The sequence below is a fragment of the Heterocephalus glaber genome, unplaced genomic scaffold (genome assembly GCF_053883595.1).
Source record: "Heterocephalus glaber isolate CG9 unplaced genomic scaffold, H.glaber_assembly_v1.0 deba00000347, whole genome shotgun sequence".
Taxonomy (NCBI): Eukaryota; Metazoa; Chordata; class Mammalia; order Rodentia; family Bathyergidae; genus Heterocephalus; species Heterocephalus glaber.
The window spans coordinates 45,940,109-45,964,733 of record NW_028258143.1 but is presented as its reverse complement, the minus strand read 5'-3'; positions in this window follow the sequence as shown (position 1 = coordinate 45,964,733).

Sequence of the window (24,625 nt, the reverse complement as noted above, 5' to 3'; positions counted from 1 at the left end):
TACCACTCTGTTATTTCATGAATGTGATTATTTTATCTTTCTAAGAATACTAATGGGTGCTGATTTTTTAAAATATCTTTTTATTTCCATGTATTCTATAGTCTTTTTTACTCCTTTTTAAAAAATTTATTTTCTCTCTGCATTCCATATTAGGTGCTTTCCTCAAGTGTCTGGTGGTTATTAATTGTCTGTTTCTAATGGAGGAATGTCTCATACTTATTGGAAATTTTATGGCAAGCAGGGATTGTTGATGGTGGTCTTTCCTGCAGGGTGACCAGACTGGGGCCCTTGTATGACAATCAAAATGAGAAGTTAAATTCCCAGGAAAGAAACTTCCAGTCACCTGCCATCCAGAGAATGGAGCCAAGGACACACAGGATTCTGCTTGAATGGGGGAGAGAATGGAGTGGTCTAATAGTAAATGGATTGGTAGCTAGCCATTCCCCCCATACACACACACACACACACACACACACACACACACACACACACACACTCTCCCTCACTTTCATAGGCCCTTGATACCACCAGTTCCTGCTTCTCTTTGTTGTCTTGCAGTGTGAAATAGATTTTTGATCTAGCTTTTCCACTGCTAGCTTTGGATTAATTGTCTCTGTTCTATTGACAGCCACTACTGATTTTCTTTCTAGGCTTCAAATAGTTTTATTACTGAACCTCTCCTGCTCTTCCCCCAATGGGTTTATGATTTTTTTCCCTACGTCTTCACTGTCATTTTCATAGGATTTTTGGCTAGAGGAAGAAAATGAGAGTAGAATTTGATATTCTTGATGAAAACTTTCTCTCATTCCTCAGTTACCCTGGTCTATCTTCTGTCGCTAACAAATTCCCAGTTACCAGATTCAATACCCCTTTCCTTCCCTCATTTATTTAATTTCTGCAATATTTGAAACAATTTTCTACAACCTCATTCAGGTTGTAACTTTCCTGTCTGGGTGTCTATAGTACACCAGGCTTTATTTCTAGGTCCCACTGCACAGCTTCAACCATCATTATAGTTTATGTGAGTCCCAAGGATCTCATAACTAATTCCTTTGCTTTTTGGGCCATTCCTCTAGTCTACTTTATTACTTTCACAGCAACCTTCCAGTGGCTCCCAATTATTCTTAGACTAAAACCATTCTCCTGGCTAAGCCTATGCAGCTATGTGACCCAGTCAGGATTTGCATGTTTCTCCTTTCTCTTCTGGGGTCACTTTTTCACTGGCCCAGTGTCCTCCAAGTTTCACCGCCTATTTATGTCATTTGTCGACCTTATTGTAGCTTGTGAAGCTGTACTTTCTTTGTTTGGATGCTCATAATAGCAGCATCTTTTACACCTTTCAGTTCTCAGCTCAAATAACATTCAGAGAAGAGACCACACTTTACAAAGTAACCCAATCTCTAGTAAATTACCATGTTCATTTTCTTTATTGTATTTTCTACTACCAGCAATAATTGTCTTACCTATATTTTATGTGAAAACTTGTCTTTTGTCTCCATTAAAACATCATCCTTAGGAAGGCAAGATAATGAAATCCGTATCACGTTACAATTTAGGTAGACGCAGTACATTTTTTACATAAAAAGACACATTTTTGGGGGATGCTAATATTAAACACAGACTAGATATCAGTGTGGAAAGGCTATGAATTTAGGACTGAAGAATGAAGAGGGAAAATGGGAAGAGAGACAGACAGAGACAATAAGAAAGACAGATTTTGCTTGATGATCATCAACTTTTACAAAAACTTGAGATTAAAAATTATCTGAGTACATGCCTGTTTCCTCAAAAGGTATGTTACAGAGAACATAGATCTATTTACAAGATCCTGCAGTACAAGAATAATGGGATGAAAAAAATATAAGTACTTACATAAGTAAAATATAAGTAAAATATAAAAAAATATAGTTCACACAGCATGTGGTAAATCTATGAAATTCATTACTAAAAAGGTCTATGTAAATGGAAATTTTGAATACTTATAAAGTAAACTCACCAAAAGTGATGGATGACAAATTCACAATTGATAAGGAAAGGTAAGATGTTTGGTATGTCTCCAAGCTTTCACAGTAAGGTAGTAGATGTTGAAATTTCCCAAAGCATTTCCTTGAATACTTCATCACGGAATGCACAGTCCTTTGACAGCTAATACTTAGAGTTTGATTCTGTTTAACAATATCATAGTTTTTCAATATTCCATTAGAATCTCAGCTACCTATTATATAATTCTTTTTTTTTTTTTTGGTACTGGGGATCGAACTTGGGTCCTTGCACTTGTGAGGCAGTCAGTGGAACCACTGAGCTAAATCCCTGGGCCTATTATATAATTCTTATGAAAGAAATCTAACTTTTTTCAGTGGATCTTTTGAAAATTATTCCTCTTTAAAACATAACCCCACATGCTCACTTTGGTAGCACATATACTAAAACATAACCCCTGGGTATGGTGACACACACATGTAATCCCAGCACTCAGGAAGCTGAGGTAGGAAGATAGCCATGAGTTTGAGGCTAGCCCATACTACAAAGGGAGATCTTGTCCAAAAATCAAAAAACAAAATCCTCATAACCTTAATAATAAAAATATTTTGGAAAGTGTGAAAGGAATTCAGAGTGTTAAAAAGTTATTTTCACAAACTTACTGTTTTTTTAAGGAGACCAAATAACTGCTACTTACTTGTAAAGTCTTTGTTAACTAGGAGGAACATTATTTCTGTTATTCTGTGTTACAGTGTTAGTGTTATTTTAGTTTTCCATCAAAGTTCTCATTGCCAGCAATAAAAATTAATTCTGGATGATTTAAGTGGAAAAGGAGTTTGTTGACAGGAAATTGAGTCGTTCACAGAATAATTTGGAACACTGGGAAAAAAATGAAAAAATGTTGGACAAGCAGGATGAAGAAAAGTGCAAAGCTTTGAAGCTAAAATTATGCTGCAGAATGACTGGTGAGGATGCTGTTTCTGCTGCCATCAAACACCAGATGAATGTTTTATGCTACTCATTTCCCTGGCGTTGACACTGTCTACTGCTGACATTGGCTATCGGATGCGTCCCTTCCCCCTGGGCGGTTGTGACTGGATCCTCGCAGTTACTGCTACTGTTCCTGCCAGAATGAATTCTCCACTGCCTCCTGCTTTTCTCACCAGCTTCCAAGTCAGTTTCCAATCTGGATGCAGAGTGATGGAGCCTATTCCTGTGCCTGCCCTCAAGGCATCGGGGCCTATAAAAGCAAGTACACAGCTTTGATCTTTCCTCAATGGAAGGTGAGAATTTCACAGGCTGTGAAATTCATAGGAAGGGAGTTCAGCTGCCAAGCAGCTAAATAAGAACAAATGATTATAGTAAAAATTATAAAATTTGTATACTACAACATAATTTGTACTTTTTCCTCATTATCTTTTCCTTTAAACTGAAAAGCAAGCATATTTGAATGATCATATATATATATATATATATATATATATTCATTTAAACAGTCATGCTAAGGGCATTTTCTCCTTTTTTGTCTCTCAATTAGGTCACAGAAATTTTTTTAAATTTCTGTACTAGATAGATTTAGGCAGTGTATCAGTTCCTATACTGTTGTTATGACAAAATATGTCCAAGGTGGGAAAATTAAAAAAATAAAAAGTTTATTTAGTTCACAGTGTAGGAGGCTGAAAAACCAAGATCAAATGACCCTATCATTTCAGCCTCTGGTGAGAGTCCCCGTAGCTGGTTGAAGAAAAATGTGAGAAGGGAAGTGGTTGGGTACAGAAGAGTTCATGTGACATTCAGGAAGCTTGAGTGGGCTTCAGAGCCGGGCTTGGTCTTCAGTGACAACTCATTCTCATGAGAACTAAATCCATGATACCAGTATTAACCCCTTCCAAGGACAGTACCCCCTCTTATCTAATGACCCTCCATTAGCCTCCCTCTTGGAATGCTCCACCACCTCTTAGTACTGCTTCACTGAAATCCAATCCCTCAGCACATGAATCTGGAAAGAATAGGCCACATCTAAGCCAGACAGATAGTATATTAATGATCTGTTTCCTTTCAGCAACAATTTTTATTTTGTTTTAAAATATTAATTTACTAAGACATAGTATATGTGGAGTAAAATGTATGGATACTAAGGGTTCCATTTGATGAGTTTTTGGTTTGTAGATTTTGTTATAGCAGTCACCTAAATAGAGCAGATACATTTTGATCACACCACAAAGTGCCTGTGTCTCTTTCCACTCACATTTTCAACCTAAGAAGCAGTTACTTTATAATTTCTATAAGCATATATTTGTTTGTTCTTTTGTTTCATATAAACTGGATCATACATTTTATATTTTTGTGTGTTTTGGATTGTTGACCATAATGTTTTTGAGATCAATCCATGTGATTTTGTTCTTCTGTAGACTTTTTATTTGCTGAGTAATATTTCATGCACCAATGTATCAAAATACTAAATTTAGTTTAACCATTCTTCCACTGGTAGACTTTTGAGTGATTTCAAATATTGGGCTAGTTTGAGCACAGGTGTTATGAATATTTAATTCATGTACAAATATTTTTGTGAATTGTGTGTTTCGCTCAACTTTTTATTGCTGTGACAAAATACCTGACATAAACAATTTAAAAGAGAAAAAAATATTGTGACTCATGGTTTCTGAGGCTTCAGTCCATACTCAGCTAGCTCCATTTCTCTTAGGACAGTGGCAAAGCAGAAAGATCATGGAGGGAGGCCATGGTAGAGGAAAGCTGCTCACCACATACCAGCCAGGAAGCAAGGAGGGTTAGATCCAACAAGGAAGGAGCCATGAACCAGATAGTCCCCAAGGTCATGGCCCCATAATCCATTTCCTTCAACTAGGTCTAACTTTCTGTTTCCATCACCTCCAATAATGCCATCAATTATGAACTCATCAATGGATTGATTCACTTGATGAAGATAGAACCCTCAGGATCCAGCCACTTCCCCAAATCCCTTCACCTGGCAAACAAGCCTTTAGCACCTAAGTTTTCAAGGACATTTCCAATCCAAACCATAATAGTGTTTTTTATATTTTTAAGGTAGACCTGTAGGATACCTTTAAAAGATACTGACAAATAGTTTCTTTAAAAAAAGTAACTGTGATAGTCCATATTACAGCAATACATGAGAATGCCCAGGACTCTACATCCTTACTAACATTTGACATTTTCAATATTTTTTATTTTAGGCATATTAGTGGATGTGAAATGTATTTTGTGGTGTTTTTATTTCTCTGATAATGATTTTGAGCATCTTTAATGTCCAACTTTGACAGTCATATTATATTATAAAATGTTTAAGTACTTTATATATGTTTATTGGATAGATTTCTTATTTATTTATAGATATTCATGTATTCTAAATACAAGTTTTTATTAGACATATTTATTGCTTAACAACTTGAAGCTTGATAGTTTATAGTGAAAAAATGTCCAGTGGTGTGGAGAAGTTCTCATTTTTGTCAGTTTTCTTTCATGTTTGGTGCTTTATATGCGCTAAGAAATCTTTTCTTACTAACAGCACATGAAAACATTTTTCTTTCTTGCTTTTAGTTGCTTTATTGTTCGAGCTTTTATTTTGTATTAATAATACGTCTTGTAATAATTTTTATATGTAGGGTGATGCATGAAATTCAGACTTATTTAATTTTTCCTAAAGATATATTATTTTTCCAACAGTGGGACAATAGGAAACTTTCTTTCCCAAAGGCATTGTGTCAATATCCTTGTTAGAAGTCAATAGACTCTGTGTGCATCTATTTCTGAACTCTTTATTCTAGGTATCATTCCTTGTTCAGTATCACATTGTGTCTTAGTCACTTTCCTGTTGCTGGGACAAAACACTCAACATCCACAATTTAAAGGAGGAGAGATCTATCTGGCTCATAGTTGCCAGTGGGTTCAGCCTATGGTTGGCTGGCCCCAAGCAGAAACAAGATGATGGAAGTACATGGTGGAGGACAACTGCTCACTCCATGGCAGCCAGGAAAGCAGAGAGGATGAAGGAGCCAGGGACAAGAACATATTCTTTTAGGCCACACCGCCAGTAACCCACCTCTTCCAGTGAGGAGCCATCTCCTAATAACACATCCAGTCATGAACTCATTAATGGGTTAATCCATGGATGGATGTAGTGTTCACATGATCCACTAACCTTTGAAAGGACTTTCTTCTCCTCTGAATGATACTAGAGAGGGGCTTTTCAGATTGAAACCATAGCACACTGCCATAATTCCTATTTTTATAGGTAGTCTTCTGATCTATGAAAATGGATGTTTTTTTCTCTTAGTGAGACACTTAAATTCTTTCAACAATGTTTTTTAGTTTACTGAGTATATATTTCTCGTTTTTTGATAAACTTATTTCTAAGTTTTTATATTATTGCTGGTATTATAAATGAAATTTTCTGCTTCATTTTTTTGAGGTGTTATTGGAAGTACATAGAAATACAATTGATTTTTTTAAATATTGAGCTTGTAAATTGAGCTTTTTAAAATATTAAAATCATAGTAGCTCTGAGAGCTTGTTAATGGCTTCCTTACAATTTTCTGTATATAAGATCATGGCTATCTGTGAAAGAAATAGTTTTATGTCTTTCTCTGTAATCTGGATAACTTTTATTTCCTTTCTTTCCAGGTTTTCCTGAATAGAACCTATGTTACAATGTCTTTTTTTTTTTTTTCACCAGGGCTTGAATTCGGGACCCTGTGCTTGCGAGGCAGGTGGCAGCAACACTGACCTAAATCCCTTAATCTTAAACGTTTCTCGTTTAAAGGTATAAATTCCTGTATAATATGTTATCTGTAGCTTGATATGTTATGCTTTCATTATCACTCGGTCCAAATCATTTTCAAGTTTTCCTTTTTTTATCCACAGATTCTTCATGAGTGTCTCTCAGTTTTCAAAGATTTTAGGATTATCCTAGATACGTTATTATTGTGGAATTTTAGATTAATTTGTTGTGATACCCTGGATTATTTCAACCTTAAAAAATTTACTGATACCTTTCGTGGCCTAGAACATGGTCAGCCTTGGTCAGTATTCCATGTAGAGTCAATGTAAAGTCTTATGACATTGATTAGGTAAAGCTGATTAATATTGTTCAAATCTTCTATAGTATTATTGTGTTTGTGTGTGTGTGTGTGTGTGTACATGTGAACTTTTTTTACTTTGTCCCCATCTACTGTTAGTCAAATGAATTCCTCAGTTTGGATATAGAATTCTTCATTTTTAGCGTTTTCATTTGGATCTTAAAGCTGCCATTGTTCTGCTGAATTTCCCAATTTTTCATTTACATATTTATTACATTTATTTTCAAGCCTCTAGCTGGTATTTTAAGTATTAAGTATTTCCTCCTTGTCTACTTTTATTTACTATGGGTAACATTTTTCTGCTTCTTTTTCTTTCTGATTAGTTTCTTGTTTTGTACTAAGCATTGTACGTAGAAAGAACTGTGATCACTGACGTAATTAATATTTACCCACGGCAAAGGACATGTGCCTATCAAGCTGCTAGAGATGGGGCTTGTGTCAGTCTAATCTGTTGTTAAACTGTATCTAAATTTTGTTACAATTTCAATACGATTTAGTTCTTTAAATGTATGAAATACTTTGAGAAGAAAATTAGTGTCTTTCCTTCAGGAGAATTTAAAGAACTTTTGAGCATCCGTGAGAATTCAGAGATCTCTTTATACTTATGTTATAGGTACTTATCTTTCAAATTATGCAAGAGCTCTTTCTACCTTACAGCCTGGCTGTCCAATTCTTTAAGTCATTGTGAGTTATATTTTCTCTCTGGCATGCCCTCCGCCTCTTCTGCAATTAGGAATACTTCCCTCTGGCCTGCATGCTTCTGTCATGGGGCAACTGGGGAAGGCCTAGTACACCCTAGAGGGGCCTCTGTCTGCTGGCCTTCTTCATCCCCAACAATTTGCGATGCCTTTGGGTGTCTCCTTCAGCAACTTGTGTGACTTCCAACCTTGAGTACCTTGTAAGTTGCTGATTAGCTTGGGGAAACGCCTTGTTCTAAAGAATAGGAGGTCTGTTTCTTAGCTATCCTGTATGCTTCTAGCCTTTACTAGGCAACACAACATCAATTTTTAGAGGCTCTAAAGTACTGATTTTTTTTCTAAATATGTAGTTAAGCTGAGGACCACAAATTCTTCATTTCTATCCATGTCAGTTGTTCCCTTCTATCAATGTCTTCTAGAAGAATTCAAGATTTCAGTGTAAATGAAAAAATAGTCACTCTGCCATTTTAAAAAGCATAAGCTACTACTTTTACATCTTTGTGATATGTACTAGGAAATGTCTCTACTACTTTTTAAAAATCACATCAGTTTTAAAGTTCTGTGACTCTGATCTTTGAGTCCCTGAAGATGCTGAATATGAAGAATTTTTCATTTATTTTCATAAGCTTTAAAAAAATAATAGATTCTTTAATTGAATGTATTTTATATATTTCTATTGGAAATAATAAAACATTTAAGAAATAACTTGGATTGGTACTTGTTTCTTGAACTATATATATTTTTATGTTCTATATTTAAACTGATTTTGGCTAATACCTTTCAGACTTGAATACACCATGCCTTCTAAAAGCCTACAATGGCTTCCCACTCTGTTCCAAAAGCTCCATTATAAAATATACAGATCTGCACTATTCATCTATAAATTATATTTTCTGGCATTTATTTCCTTTACCGTCTTCCTTCTAGCTATATAGATCTAATAAAGTAATATGATTATTCCCTGAAAATGCCATACACTTTTATGCACCATGTTTTGCCCCTTATTTCTTCTCTTTCTCCCTGAAAGTTTGAAATCTATGTTAGTCTTCTAGGAGCACTTCAATGAACTCTTTCGTCAAACTATCTTTTTCCTAGGTATTGTTCACATTCTAAATTACCCTATAAAATGAAAGAGTACTTCTGACATAATTTACATTCTTGGGTTACAGTGATCAGCACCTCAAATAGTCTTTCAATAAGTATTTGTTGCATAGAAAGTATACGCACATGCAATTCATTATTTTTTGCTTGAATCATTTTAAAATCAATTTGCAGGAATGATTTCCTGTGGTTTCTAAATATTCTGTAATATCTGTGAAACAGATGTACCCTCCCAACCATGGAAAATCAGATAATCAATATTGATACAACACTAACATCCAATCCATTCCAAATACCTCATTAAACATCTTTAACTTGCCGAGGTTTTAGCTCAGCGGTACTGTACCCACCTCAGAAGTGCAAGATCCTGAGTTCAATCCCCAGTACCATAAAAAAAAAATCTTTAAGTGTCCCAATAATGTCCCCATTTTCCTTTTTAGATCCAGAATCATGCACTGCATTTGTCCCATTTCTTTAGTCTCCTTCAATCTGGGGTAGCTTGATAATCTTTCCCTGACAATTATGTAGTTCAGTTTTAGAGCATAAAAATGCCAGTCACATGGAGCCATCTGACATTTCTTCATGGCCAGACTCAGGCAATACATTCTATCAGTAAGAGAACAGAAACGATACTATGCTCAGAGCATTAAAGAGTCCTTAGTGTCTAGCCATCCCACCACTGGGGATGTTAACTTTAATAGTCTGCTCAAATAAGTACCTGCTAGGTTCCTTCACCATAAGGCCACGTTCTCTCCTTTGTTGATGAATGTATTTTGTGGATAGATACTCCAAGACTATACATAATTTTTATATGTGTAAATTTTCAGTAGATTCCTACCAACTCGCTTTAGCATCCACTCAGACTTCTACCTTATTCATCTCCCACCCTGACATGTGTCACTGTTCCATCTATATTAATTGGTTGGTACTGTACTGCAAGGAAAAATTGCATTCATTTATTTACAATGGCCTGATAGATTCCTACTTCATTCAGTGGGTTATAATTTGGTTACTGTTATTGTTTATTATGATGCTCTGATTGTCCCAGGTTTGGTCAAAAGAACCTCTTCATGGTAACTCCCGTGGAAAGGTTTCCCATGTCCTCATTGTTCTCTGGACACTTCCATACTTTCTCAATTTGTACTTTTTCTGTCCAGTCTTGGAATCACCTCATTCTCCAGGGACCCTGGCTTCTTTTAGTCTAGACTCTTAGAAGTCAAAATCTGGGAGCTTGCTGTGCTCATTGCTACAAAAGAATCATTACCTTTAAGCCCTTTGGCAGACAGAGCTGTGTTTGTGTAGCATTATCAATATCTATATAAATTCAAGATAGAGGCCTATAAATATATCTTTAGTTCTGTCCATAGCCCTCTCTTCCTTTCAACTGTAATGGAATACTTCAGACATTATTTCCATTTATAAGTCCAATCTTTGACAATGAGAAATGTGACTGTCTTTATCCTCAACTTATTTACATATGTAATTAATATTCTGATAGTTCCACCAATCTTTGTAGCTCTGGCCCCAATATCTTCCCCTTAACCCTTAGCTATATCATTTTCTCCTTATCTTAAACTTTGCTCTCATCTACCTCCAAGCATGGTGAAGGAAAAGAAGGGAAAATAAAAAGGAGGAGGGATATCCTGTTCTTTTAAGTAAATACTTGGTAGAAAGAAAATTATTTGAAACTGAGCTAAAACCAGTATATTTTTGGTCAAATTTTATCTGCTTCATTGTAATTGAAAAGAAGAGATAAAGGAAATGCATTTTAAGGAGCATGAGTCACAGAGATTTTCACAGCTTTATAAAGATTATGTAAAAATTAGGAAGAGATTTGCACAGTTTACTATTGCTGCTGTAACAAATTACCACATACTTGGTGGCTTAGACCAATACAAATTTATTCCCTTCCATTTCTGGAGATCAGGAAGCTGAAATGAGTCCACTGGGCAAAAATCAAGGTGTTGCCAGAGCTGCGTTTGGTGCACCATACAAGCCAGGATATTCTTCCTATTTTAAGGTCAGTTGATGGAACCTTACTCTATTTTCAAATTGAATTCCTATTTTCCATATAACAAAACCTGTTCAGAGATTAGGACATAAACATTTTGAGGAGGTCATTATTCTGTATATCACAAAATGAGACATACAAAAGATTGACAGCTTTAATTATACGATTAACTCTTACAAATCAGTAAGACTAATAACACCATAACAGAAAAGTAAGCAAATATTCACAAGCAAATATTGAAAGAAAAAGTAGATAATAGCTGAATGCTTTTAAAAGATTAATCACTTCCATATTTAAAGGGCAATTAAATACAAAAATGCAAATTACAGAAAATATAAAGACAAGGTTTTACTAATCAAATTGGTAGAGCCGTTTTCTCCCCTTCCTCATCCTCTCCAACTTCCTCCTTCTCCACCTCCTTCATGCTCAATGTTGTCAAGTACTGAAAGAAAAGGACACTCATGTATTGCTGGTGGGAATAAAAATTGACACTACATTTCTAGATTGCTTTTCAGCAGTATGTACTCACGATCTTAAAATTGTGCAAACCATAATTGGCTAAGCAATTCTATTCCTATAAATTTATTCCAGGACAAAAAGAAAGGTATCAAACATCTTAAAGATTATTCATGAGGGTTTTGTTCAGGGAAAGATTAGAAAATTTTTAATTCTATTGGGATAGGATTGTTTTAATATATTTTGATATGATGTAATATAATATTCATTTGAAAATTTTGTATATAAAACATATAGATTGTAAAAAGTAATGAAAATCATTTGTGTCTTAGAAATCATGGCTGGACTCTTAACAAATCTCATTTTCTCCCATAAAAGAAATCTATTCTTCAAACTATTTTCTTTTGCATTATGACTTTACTAACACTTATAATGTACAGATATTAAACATTATAACTTCAAAAGTGTATTTACTGAGATGGAGAGACATCCAGGATATAGTGTATGAAAAAAAATCTGGTTTAAAAGCAGCTTAGGACTCAGAATGTAGCTCAGTGGTAGAGTACATGCCTAATGCATAAGGCACTGGGTTCAAACCCTAGCACTAAGGACACAGACAAAAACAAAACCTATAGCTATTCAGGGTGGTTCCATTTTTAAGAATATCATGTCTGGGAGGATACACAATAGTATAAAATAGTTTATTTAGACTATAGGGTAATGTCTGATATTTTAACAGCTTTTTAAACTCACCTTCATTTTATAACTTAGCTTAAAATGGTAAAAATTCTTATTTTAAAAAGTGATAGTTAGGAAAGGTTAATTGAAATGCACTGACATTTTCTGTTAATATTTAGCTCACGTACTTTTCATTTCATAATTATAAAACTAAAACAATTTCTAGTTGTGTAATAGAAAGTAGAAAAATTACACACATTTTCAATTTATTTGGTACAACATACATATGTTTGTTTTTAGCTAAAATTAAAATGAAAAATGCTACCTTTCTTACAACCTTTATTCCACGTGCATTGCTGTGAGACGTCTCCATACCCGTGTGGGGCCACAGTAATGAAACGTTACAAGATGGAGCAGAGAGGACTCCTAGAATCACTTGAATAGAAGAGACTCAGCATCTTTCATTCCTGATAAACTCAGAGTACAAGAACACTTATTCTAAGTTATGATTTATGTTTTTTATGATCTTATGTTTTATGTTAATGATGCCTGTACACGTTAGTTAAAACAAGTGTCAGATGGTTTATTAAAATGAATAAGGTACCATATATTCCTTTAGAGAACATCCAGTTTAAGGAGGAAGAGGAACAGCTAAAGAGATTATCCTAGTAGGGCTAAGAGCTATGGTAGACGTTGGCACAGAGCACAAAGGGAGGTAAAGGACGACTCTGGTCATGGCATGGAGTGTGTGGGCGTGAAGGACTTATTCCTGGAAGATGAAATTCTGAGCTCTACTTTGGAGGACAAAATGGAGTCAGCCTGGTTGACTCCAGTTGTTTGCCACTTCTTCTTTTGATGGGGTCAAATGAGGAGCAGGAGCTGGGTGGGTCCTTTCGGACTCAGAAGCAGAGATGCAGAACGGCCTCTCTCCGAATTCTGGGGCGGGCAGACCTCCTATTCCACACTCACAGCTCCCAGACCTGCCTAAGGCACTGGATCTGTGAGCCCCCCCCCCCCCAACCCAGCCTCTTTGCCTGTGACTTTCCCCTTCATGACTTCTGTAAACTCCCGGGAAACTGAAGCCATGCAGAGAGAAGGGGCTCTGTTTGCTCATTTTCTTCTGGGGTATATCCTCTCTCAGTGGCAAAATCGATCTTTCTTTTATTCCACTCGGCTTGTGATTGCTTTGAGATTTTAAAAAATGAAATTATGTTAACGATAAGTCATAGGTAGGAAACAGTAAGGAGTACTGAAAGTTGAAATTAACCCAAAAGATAGTGATCGACACCAAAGTGGGGGTGACAGCTCAGACTGCGGTAGGACAGGGGTTGACTGGGAGGTGATACACACAGACCAGTCCATCTGCGGCGCATTCTGGGTTTTGAAGTGGGCACGTGGATGTCATTATATTAGTCTTTAAAGTGAAGATGTTTTTCATATAGTCTTCTTACATATGTGAGAGCAGACTGCTGGGTGATTGAAGTAAGGCGCCAAAGAGGAGGTAAAAAGCAAAGGCAAGCGGGTGCACACACCACAGGGAAGGTTTCTTTGGCATACCATTCATGATTTTCTTCTTATTTCTTCCAAAATTGCACTCTTATCTCTAATTTATTCTAAAATATTAATGATAAATATTGATTCATTGATATAAGATGTTTTGGTAATGAGATGTGGAACTTAAAATACATGAGAAGGTCCTATAGGGTATTAAAGCTATAGTCAAAGCAACAAGCGTGGAACAAATGCAGCATGAAAGGATTTGCATTGTGTTCCAACCAGAGAGCAAGTGAATTGGATGGCATGAGAAGGGAACCATGGGAATGGTGTGTTTATATCATAGAGTGCAAGGGGAATTGCCGCCACTTTACTAAGGAAAAGCTCTATAGAGGAGGCAGGATTGCTGGAGCCGTTTGAGAGAAACAGGAGAGTTTGAACTGGTGGAAAGAAAATGTTTCAGGCTTTGAATTACTTGTGGTCATGTTGCTATTTTGACTATTACGGTACGGGAGCTGCCTGCATAGTGATCTCCCCAGGCCTGCAACAGATCGTCTGGGAATGCTCTGCTGTGGCTTCCACCTCCTCTCCAGCCATCCTTTACCCAAACCATAAAACCCAAACAAATGTATTTTTGTTCTAAATGGGCATGGCTTTAAACATGAAACCAAAAATTTTGGTTTGAGAAGAGTCAAATTTTTTATGGCATTTATATTTTCTGGTCTTTGTTTTATAACTGCGGCAGCAAAGACAAACTAACTTCCCTCATCTGTGCTTATTTCTTTCCATACTTAACCTAAATGTGGACACCAGGGTGCTCATTGTTTATTGCCTATTCTTTTCTGCTTGCTGCTTAATTTTGGATCTGTGTTTCTTCAATAGTGGAAGTGTGCCTGTCCTTTGGCATTCAAATTTTTTTGTCATGGGAAAGGAGAAAAAGTTACCAAAGGCCTTATGAGTCAACATTTAGTAAAGACGATTTCAGCATTTTCTCACTGAACTGTTTTCTGCTACCTCTTGTTTTTCTCAGTGCTCTTGTTCATTTTCATTGTTCTTCCTCTTTCCCCATCTCCCTTCTCATTCTTCTCTAGTAGGGTTTCACATTTGGGAGGCTCTGATAAATTCCTGCAGGAGAAGGCTTTAACAGAATATATCACTCCTCCTGTTGTTAATCACCGGAAAGTTTTTCCTGCACTGTCAAGAGGAAGAATGTCTTATAAGGGAAATTTTAAACCAATAGCTAAACATTGGCCATAGGAAAGGAGTCAGTTTGTTTATTACGATATAAATTTAATTGTGCTAAATGTAAGATGGGATTATTTTCCTATTCTCTACATAAAAAAATATATTGTCATGTGAATAGAACATTCAGCTAAAAATGCAGGAAAGGGGCCGGGGATTCAGCTCAGTGGTTTCATTGCCTGCTGCGCAAGTGCAAGGACCCGAGTTTGATCCCCAGTACCAAAAAATAAATAAATAAATACTTTTTAAAAATGCAGAAAAAAAGTATTATAGGGGCATGAGTTAATAAAAAATTATACTATTTTTATTGATTTTGTGATATATTTTTAGCTTTTTGAAATGTATTTGTTGAGATTTAAAAACAAATATTTTCCTTTGCATTTTACTTTGTGTTCATAATTTCACATTTTACTTTCTTACTGAGAAGCTCTTAAGTCATATAAGCTTCACCCACCATAACACTTGGATCTGCTCTTGGTTGTCAAAAGAAAATGAACAATTGTAATTCCCATATGTATGTAGGAAGAAGCAAAGTAGCTTAGCTTATGTTGTGTCTATAAAGTTTTTGGCTCAAATTTTTAACCCATCTTTTTATACCTCCAAAAATTATGCAGTGCATTTTTCCAGATAGTCAAGTTCATCTTGTACTTATTCCTTTCAGAGAAGCATCAGCCAGCCACCCTCTTAATTCAGAGCTGTGCTTTTTGATGAACTGGAAACCTGCCCAGTGAGCATTGCCCTTGTGTACCCATTTGAGATAGTACTTCCACGAACTGATGTTTAATAAATATTTAATAAGGTGTGTGCTGCTGAATTAGGTCAGCAGCTAAGGTGGGAGGAGAACTGTACTTTTTCATGTTGAGCTGCTTTGAATATTGAAAAGCATTAGGAAGCAAAGGCCCGGCTTGTGGGGTGGTAATAGTTACTGCCTACCTCAGGGGAGTTCAGAAGCAGCTCCAGGTTCCTGAAATGTCCCAGCTATTAGAAACTTGAATTAAAACTGTTCTGAAAGCCCAGGGAGGAATATTAAGAGACTGCATCCTATGTATTTCAGGAAGTTTTGAGACTACACCCCCCTCCACATTAGCAAAGTGGATCTCAATCATTATGGAGCATTGAAAGATTTAGTAGTGAAAGAACACCATTTTTGCTACATATGCGCAAATGATTCAGAGGGAAAATGTTCGAGAGATAAAGCAAACATAGCAAAATATAACATTTGGGGGGTCCAGGTAAAGGATACATGGAAATTTTCTGTAGTACTTAATGAGCTGGGGTTATTATATCAAAATGTCATAGATGTGGGGGCTTATAAGTTACAGAAATTTAGTTTTAGAGACTGGAATTTTAAGATCAACATGCTAGCATGGTTGGGTTCTGAATAAGAACCTTCTTTGGGATTGGAGATGTCTATCTTTTCATTGTATCCTTACATTGTGGAAAGAGGGCAAGCTAGCATTCTGGGGCCCCCTTTATAGAAGCATTGACCCATTCACAAGGACTCCACCCTCTTCACTAATTACCTCCCAAAGGCCTTCCTTCCTTCCAAATAACATCACAACTGGAGATAGGATTTCAGTATCAGGGAGACATAAATATTCATTTCAAAGAAAGTACTTCTGCAACTTTTCTGTAAAATCAAAATTATATAAAAATGAAACGAGCAGAAAACAATAGCTGCAGCAAATTGAAAATCACAAAACAGTCGCTAACTATAAATCTCCATTCTTTGACCCCACTTCTTCCTTAGTGTAATGAAGATGTTGTTACATGAACTAATTTAAATAAAAGATTGGGTCCAAATCTTACTACCAGATATATTTATAAAAGCTGAGAATTTTTGAAGTTATTTTTGTAAATTAATTTATATTAAATAATGCTCATTCAAGAGAAGTTGGGCTATACAGTAAGTCCCCAATTTATGAACATATGAGATGTGAACTTTCACAGGTCTACTGTATGAGGCTCACTTTGTTGGATATGAACGAATCTTACTTAATGAATGTTTTTCCTGAGCAGAACTCATCCATAAGTCGGGGAGTTACTTTATGTAGATAATAAAAATTTGAATCTTTTAGGCTTTGATAGGCAATTTCACATTTCAAATAACCATAGACCCTATAGTCATGGTATTCCTTATGTATTTTTTTCTTTTTTTGAAAAGAGGGATAAAGTTAGACCTCTTAGTATTCCTGCCCATAGCCTTATTTCACTGCTGGCATTGTATTTCTTCATTTTCTTGTATTGCTGAATATTTCCTAAATTTTATTCTATCTATCTAATTTTGGGTGACAGCCTCCATTAAACAAGAAGGCTTAGTATATGTATATCACTTAAACACATATAAATTACATAAATTAAATATGGTAGATTTCATTTAGAGATAGCTTATATGTTGATCAATGATTAGGAATAAGGTTAGGAATAATTTCTAAGAAAGGCTCTCTTCCTTAGCTGAGATTCTTGCAGTGTTAGAGGACCAAGGGGCTTATTTGCTAAGTGGAAGAGTGTTTTGGTTGGGGCAAGACTGAGCTATTGTGATATAGCTCTGAGAACACTGCAGGCCAGAGGAGAAAGATGCAAAATAATGAAAGACACGTTTTTAAAAAAATAGTAGACATTGCATTGAGAAGATGCAGAAATCCTTTGTTTCTTTTTCTTTTCTTTTTTTTTCTCACTTTTGGTCCTTCCTTCCTCCTTCCATCTTCATGACATGTTTCCAGAACTTAAGAGAGTTTTCTCTGAGCTGAATGTGTTAGTGTACACCAGCGATCCCAGCACTCTAGGAGGCTGTAACATGAGGATCACCAGTTCCGGTCCAGCCTAGGCAATTTAGCAACTTAGTAAAATCCTGTCTCAAAAAATAAACAAATGGCTGGAGATGTAACTCAGTGCAAAAGCCTTGGATTCTATTGAAAGAGAAAGAGAAAGGAAGGCAGAAAGAGAAAAGAAAGAAAGTTGAAAGAAAGAAAGAAGAAAGAAAGAAAAGAAAGAAAGAATTTTTCTTAACTGTTCTGTTGTACTTTTCCAAATAAATGTATAATATGCTAAGAAAATCGAAAAGCATATTAATTATTTTAACCATAAAACATAAAAACGTAAGACAATAAAATAAAGAGCTTTGATACTCAAAGATCTGGCAATCTCTCTGAAATGTTCTAACCTTTGTCACGCATCTCCCTTGGAAACATCCTACTTCCTGAAAAGCAAGACCTTTGGAAACTTAATCTCAGCTCCATGCACTATGTTGTAGGTGTGTGTTAGCATTTGCCTAATGATAACAGGCAATATCTTGGACTCATAGAATTTACATTCCCAAGAGGAACAAATAATCAACAATAAACAGATAAGAATTATCAGATTTGATGCTGAAGCAAGGACTCTCAGAGATCGGACTGAAAGAAAGCTGCTATTTGACATGCCACCCTAAAACTTTTCAGAGCTGAGAAAATGGTTTCTCCACACATTTTCTGTTGAGATTCTAAGCCTGAGTATTGTGAGGAAAGAAATACAATGGTGGGGCTGATAACCGGAAATATACAAATGAATCTATGAAGAGAGGACAAGATCCTGGTTAGGGCCTTGGAGCTTACCCTTGCATTTAGTCAGTTTTCCCATCACTGGGACACAATAGCTGACATCTTCAACCTAAAGGAGGACATTTATGGTTTGGTTCATGGTTTTTGTTTTTTTTTTCTCATTAAGTTTATTGGTACATTTTCACTATAAAATACAGTTACATTCATCACTGGGATCTTGTACCATTACATGAGTCTCTTGGTTCTTATTTTTTTCCCCTTCCCTTGCCCCCCCTTCACCCCCTCCACCCTTCCTTATTTGCAAAGACTTTGTTTCCATTTTTTTCCTTTTCTCATATTTTTTCTTTTCCCTTTCTTCCTTTCCCCTACCCCTCCACTTCCCCTGCTCCTTTAGACCTTTTCTTCCTGTTACAAAATATCAATTATACATTTTTTAAATTACAATATCAAGAACTAGGAGACATTACCACAGATTTTACAGAATTTAAAAGGATATAGAAAGCATATTACAAAAATCTTTTTTGAAATACATTTGACAACTTCTAAGAAGTAACTTAGAAGACAAATGAATGAAACTAACTCTGGAGGAAATATAAAATTTGAATAGCACCTATTAAAGAAAGTATATTCCTAGCTTGAAAACCTACCTATATGACAACAGCAGGCTCATAAACATTTTAACTGATTAAATTATATCAAGTAATTAAAGCAGAAAAAAGAAGGAACACTTCTCCCCTCATTTTAGGAAATCAACATTGTGCTAATCCTAAAACTGGATGAAGATAATAGAAGAAAAAAGTATGAACATAGATAGAAATTTGTTTAACAAGACAAACTATTAGAAGTCAGATCTGGCAGGATGCAGAAAGTGGTTTTGTTATAGGGATGGCAGTGTTGCTTCAGCATTGGAAGATCCACCACCAAAAATCATCATTTTAACAGAGGAAAGGAAAAAGCCATATGATCCTGTCACTAGTTGGAGAGAAAGTATTGGATCAAATTCTACAGCTGTTCATGGTAAAAGCTATCAGGAGTCTAGAAGTAGAACAGAACCTTCTCAACAAATTAAAGACATGTACTCCATACTTCCAGTGAGAACGTCTTGTATGAATGGAGAAGATACAATGCTTTCTCCTTAAGGTGGGGAACAAGGGCAGATATGCTTACTCTTTATCTGTCCATTAAACTTTGAAACCTAGTCCCCACCAAAATAGTCTGGCAATAAAATGACACAATTAGGATAGGATTGGCAAGGTAGAAGCAAAATCTTCATATGTAGATGAAATGATCATCTACAGAGAAAATACTAAGAAATCTCTAGGAGCCCCCAGAACTTGTATTTGAATTTAGCAGGATTAGAAAACACGGCATATATAAAAATTCAGGTCTGTGTATACTTGCTATAAATGAAGAATTAGATATTGAAATTTAAAAGTTATGTAGGAGTACAAAGGATCTAGAAAAGTTTAAAAAACACAAAAAAACCCAAAAAATAGTGTTGGAAGACATTTAGTACCTAATTTTAAGACTTCTTCTAAAACTACAGTAATCAAGGCAGTGTTGGTGTAAGGAAAGACATATAGATCATTGGAATAAAACAGAGAATCTAGAAATAGAACCACACATATATGTTCCACTCAGTTTTGAAAGATTATTTAACATAAGCATTTTATAGAATATAAACTCAATTCAAAGCCAAGGAAGAGATCGTGTTTTCAGCAAATGGCACTAGAACACCCGGTATTGGTATATAAAAAATTAACTTCAACCCTTTATTTCCATACATGAAAATAACTTGAAGGGATCTATGAACCTAAATAAGAAAGCCTTAAAGTATAAAACTTTAAGAAGGAATTATAAGGGAAAATATTTATGAATTCAGGGTAGGCAAGAACTACCTAGGATACAAAAGACATGATGTATAAAAGAAAAAAATTGATAAATGGGATTACATCAAAATTTAGAACTTTAAATGACATCATTAAAATGAAAAGTAGTCCTTAAACAGACCATATTTACAATGCTTATAACCTATGACCAGAATATATAAAGAATTCTTAGAGCTCATTAATAGACAACCCAATTGAAAAGTAGATATAAGAAGATGATAAATAGCTGGTATAGCACCAAAAAAGGCGTGCAACTCTAGAATCAGAAAAATTCTAATCAGTACAATAATAAGATTGAATTATGCACTCACTAGGGAGATGAAGTTAAAAGTTTAAAAAGCCTTGTTATGACTTTTTCTTTTTGTTGGATTGTCCCACTTTGCGTTTAATTTGTCACGCCCAATGGATTCATTCTGCTGGGTTTCCTGGGGTTGTGATCCTCATTGTCTTTTCCTAGGGTATTGTCTAAAATTTTTTGGAGTGCCAGTTTGGTATTCATGAAGTTCTTGAGGTGCTCTTTATCATGAAAGTATCTTATTTCTCCATCAATTTTGAAAGATAGTTTTGCAGGGTACATCAATCTGGGTTGGAGGCTGTTTTCCTTTAGGGCTTGAAATACATCACTCCAAGCTCTTCTTGCCTTGAGGGTTTGCATTGAGAAGTCTGCTGTGATTCTGATGGGCTTTCCTTTGTATGTGATTTGTTTCTTTTCTCTCACTGCTTGTAGAATTTTGTTCTTCTGTTGGATTTCCGGAATCCTAGCTATTATATGCCTATGTGTAGATTTTTTTTGATCAAGGCTAGCTGGAGTCCTATATGCCTCACTTATCTGTATGTCAAGTTCTTTTCCCCTGCTTGGGAAGTTTTCTGCCATCACTTCTGTGAAGAGTTTTTTTATGTCATCTGCACTCTCTCCTGTTTCTTCATTGACTCCAATCAGTCTTATGTTATTCTTCTTTGCATTGTCTAGCAGCTGCTGGATTGATTTCTCGTGTTCCTTTACAATTTTAAAGTAATTTTTCTTTTCCTGGTCACTAATTGCAATCTTATCTTCTATATGTGAAATTCTATCCTCACATTGGTTCATTCTGTTGTGCAAACTTTTGATGGAGTTTTTAATCTCCTGGAAATCTGTTTGCATCTGTTTTATGGATTTCATTTGTTTCCTATGTTGAGATTCCATCATGTTCCTCAGATCCTCTATTTTTTTTAATCTGTGTCCTCTCTAGATTTATTAATCATGTCTTGCACCATGAGCATGATCTTTGCTGTTAACTGAGTAATTATTTCTGCTTTCATTTTTCCCTGATCCTCTCTTGTTGCCAGTTCAGCGAGTCGAGGTAGTTGAGTATCAGATTGTTCCATCTCGTTTCCCTTTGGGGTTACTGTAGGTGATCCAGAAGTCTGTTTTTGAGACTTGCTTATATGTCTTCTCATTTCTATGAGTGTGTGTGGGGGTGCTTCTGGTGCCCCTGCAGCTCACCTTCTCTTCCCTAGGAACTTGGGATGGTGGCAGGGGAGCTTCCTTCTTGGTGCTGGGCTGGCTCATGGTTTTAAGGGAGTTAGTCCATAGTCAGCTGGCTCCAAGGCAGACCATCATGGCAAAAGGTGTAGCAGAGCAAACTGCTCAGTTTATGGCAGCCAGGAAACAGGGCAGGGTAATAATGTCAGAGAAGAAAGGGGTCAGGGACTGAAACACATATACACATGACCAATCATGCACATGAAAAGATGTTCATTGTCATTCTCCATTAGAGAAATGCAAATTTAAACTATAAAGATATAACATTTTATATTTTCTAGGATGGCTGTAATTCAAAAAGAGGAAAATAATTTTTGACAAGGATATGGTGAAATTGGAATTCTTATACCTAATTTGTAGGAATGTAAAATAATACAGTCACTAAAAGAGTGGAAAGCAGTTTGGTAGTACCTCAAAAAGTCATATAGGGGTGATCATATGACCCAACCATTCCATTCCTTGGGTTACACACAATAGACTTGAAAACAGGAGGAAGATAGAAGATAGGGGTATATAGCACCCTCCTGCTGCTCTATGAGATTGAACTAAATTAACAAGTGTGTAGCTCTATGTTGTGATAGGAGATTCATATGAAAGTACAGAGTATGTGGAGGGGATCAGATGAAACCCAGAGATAATGCTTTTAAAATAATAAGAGAAACAGAGCACCCTATCATGGAGCACTTTGTAACTTAGGAAGGGAAAGTACCTGCTGTAGGACTGTGCCTGAAAAAGAGTGTTCTGGCAATCTTCCTGAGTGCAGAGTCCATCACCAAGCAGATGGAATCTGAGTATACAAACAACCTGGAGCTTGTGTATCAAGCCAGCAGTGGTTACAGATTTTTCACCAATTCTTAGCTTATACATATGGGGCAGAGTGAGGAGCCATCTTAAGAAGGGAACTATGTCTGAACTTATGATTTGGGATAGAAGCCCATGCATTTTTTTTGTTATCTCTAGGTCCCAACAGCCTTTACTCTTCACTGGCACATGAGCAGCCACCCTAGAAACACTTTGAGCCCAGAAAAGTGACTGTGTGACGAATATGCTGAGAGGTATAGGCCACGGATAGCATGGTCTCTGAGTCATGGACAGAAGTGGGCATTTCCATTTAAAATTAGTGGTTTGGCTTCTGTGATGGGAAGTGAGACCAACTGTGTGTGGACTAACATGGTGGCTGGCTCTTGGAATGCTGTGGCTGGAACTAATGAAGCTTGGTTCCTATAATTTCCTGCCCCAGTGCATATCTCCTTGATTAGGTCCCTTTCTTCACAAGTAGAGCCATTCAGAAGATACATTGCCTTGGCTTGGACATTTACTATCTTCACATACTCTGTTGGAGGGTCCAGGAACTGATCCATCTACAGGCTTGGTGAGCAAGAAGGCTGGTAGGCACCTCCTACTGTTAGCGTGGTGCCTTCTCTCAGGGGCCTAGGAAGGGAATATAGCCCTACTGGGGACAACTTTCCCTCAGCCCTTGCTATTGGACAAGGAGGGGAAAAACAGCCTTCATACTACCCTAACTAGTTTTTCCTGTTTGGCTGGAATTGATAAGAAACAGACTGTTGGACTGTAGCTGTCTTCCATGATCCTCTCCCATACTTGGTAGATTTCCAAACTAGAGTCCCAAAAACAGTTCTCCAGCTCAAAAACTTAGTAAAGAGAATCTATGATTTTTTTTCTCATTGCTTTAGTTTTCTTTCATTGTTTTTCTTTTTAGAGTTTTACCTCATTTTATGTATTTTAAATTCTTTAGCTGAACTTTTTTCTCTCTCTTCTTTCTCATTTGTAGTCCCTTTTGTTCATTGTTTCCCCTTTCATTTCTTTTTGTCTTTCTTCCTCCTCACCCATTTTAAAGTTTTTATTTTATTATTATCTTTGCTGTGACTACTGTTTAACATTTTAGTCTGTTCTATCATACAACTGGCTCTCTGTGTTACTGTTAGTGGAGTTATAACTGTATTTGTTAAGTTTTTACTGTATTGTCTGGTTTAAGTTATGGCTGTTGTTACTAGGGGTTAATTGCTCTTCGCAAAATTCTACTGGGGACTCAACCCAAATCTTGGAACACACTGGGTTGGTGCTCTGCCACTGATCTATACAGCTGTTCCTACAGCACAACTGAGAGAAAGTGTATGTCACCAAGACCTAGGCATGTTTAAACTTTGGAGGTTGTATCAATTTAAAAAATAGAAGAGACAAAAGCCCCAAGCTGACAACCTAGCCCCAAGTAGGCACAGATGGGGAGAGATGCTGAAGATCCACTACTGGACATTTATCCACCTCTTAACAACAAAGAGATGTAGCACAACTCTTGGGACCATCTCACCCACCACCCGTGAGACTGTCAACCACATGTCACCTGCAAACCCTCTCAGACCACACACTGCTGACAAGTCTGGAAGAGTAACTATAGAGAGTATACCTCATACACTCCACTATCTATGTCACACCTACTTGAAGTAGCAGAGGAAACCACTCTCACAAGTCTAGGGAGAAACTGGGTCATTCAGGTTCTGACTCAATATGCAGAGTCAAAACTCACCTAACTCAGCCTAAGAAGACATATGGAAAGTACAAGACAAAGGACATTTTGAATTAAACTCAATGCTACACAATACACCAATATCTCAGGTCATATCATCAAGGGAAGTCTGCTCATTAGAAAGATCCTCACATAAAAGTTGAAGAGCTGAGAGATCCAACAGAACAGAAGAGGAGTCACATCTGAGAGACTCAGAGATCAACTAAAAACACAGGTAACTGGGAGAAGGGAAGAGTCATATACTCTATTAGAAAAAGTCAATTTGAAAGAGGAATCTTGTAGATCTAGCAAAACATATACATAGGAGTTATAAAGAGCAGAAATGGCCCAACAGGGCTGACTCACAGGGCCTC